This window comes from Austrofundulus limnaeus, unplaced genomic scaffold, assembly GCF_001266775.1.
Source record: "Austrofundulus limnaeus strain Quisiro unplaced genomic scaffold, Austrofundulus_limnaeus-1.0 Scaffold81, whole genome shotgun sequence".
NCBI classification, from domain to species: domain Eukaryota; kingdom Metazoa; phylum Chordata; class Actinopteri; order Cyprinodontiformes; family Rivulidae; genus Austrofundulus; species Austrofundulus limnaeus.
In genome coordinates this window covers 1,251,318-1,252,440 of record NW_013952483.1, presented here as the reverse complement: position 1 = coordinate 1,252,440, position 1,123 = coordinate 1,251,318, and the positions used below count along the sequence as shown (strand labels likewise).

Genomic DNA, 1,123 nt, shown 5'->3' with positions numbered 1-1,123 from the left:
CTTTAGCATTTTCTGATTCAAATGTTGTTTTACTGTTTGGTGGCAGAAGGTTTTATATAATCTTAATGATAATAATGTATTAGTCTTATATAGAGCTTTTCGAGACCTTCAAAGACTTTTTACAATTTCACATACTGATACGATACCATACAAGCATACTGCTCATGTTTATGGTTTATATATCTGTTCTGCTTCAAAGAAGGTACAAATAATAATAAAATTTTAAAAAATCACATTCTACAAAAACTACAGTACGACTTGACCATTAATGAGTCATGCTATTAAACTGTAAAGACAGCTGTTCAGAACTGAGAATGTCTTCATACAAAACAAATTTTAAAAATATTACTAGGGGTGCACGATAGTGATCGGCGCGATATCATAACAAACAGAACCGATAATATATGTTCATGTTTGCCAGCRTGGTTGTGAGTGCGCTCCTTTATTTTTATCCATTTTGGTCWAATCATTTCCCCTCCAATACGACCCGAGCAAGGTTCAAGTTACATTGGAAAAAACAACTTTCTCACTAGAACAATAATTAGAACACCCCGTGCTGAAAAACAACTAGTCATTTTATGAATTATTATTATTATTTTACCAATTAACCCTGTATGTTACACACAAACATTATAATCATAAACATCGGAACAACTACTCCCAATTTGAGAACATGTAACGTCCGTTAACTCCTGAATGTAGCACAAAGCTAAAATGCTAACAACAAMAAGCTAGCCTTCAAGAACTCATCGGGACTTAAATCATTCCTGGGGCTTTTGACAAGTTCAATAAAACAGCCAGAGAGGACGCACATCTCAAGCAATTTAACGATGGAAACGATGGAGCTCGACAAGCGGCAGTTCACCCTCGCTAAAAACCAAAGCTTTTATTACCTGTTAGCCATGGTTTACCAGCTGAGCTGCTGCTCTGTAAGTATGATGCAGTCCTAATGTATTCACACTCTCAGAAGCTGTTTCAGGTAGAAAAATGTTTTAAATCATATATTAATAATAACAATAAAAACAAATGTACTTTGAATCTGACTCGTGTTAGTGCATTTTCTGTTTTGAACTTGTGGAATAACTTTTTCTCTTTTGTTTAAATCTGAGATCAGTGTTAAAGG

At 34.4% G+C, this 1,123-nt stretch overlaps 1 protein-coding gene across 1 annotated transcript in view; it reads right to left on the bottom strand.

Moving 5' to 3' along the window:
• The window catches only part of akap17a (A kinase (PRKA) anchor protein 17A), an 8,229-nt gene that overhangs the window by 3,050 nt on the left and 4,056 nt on the right, over positions 1 to 1,123 (bottom strand). The gene's annotated exons all lie outside the window — the stretch shown is intronic.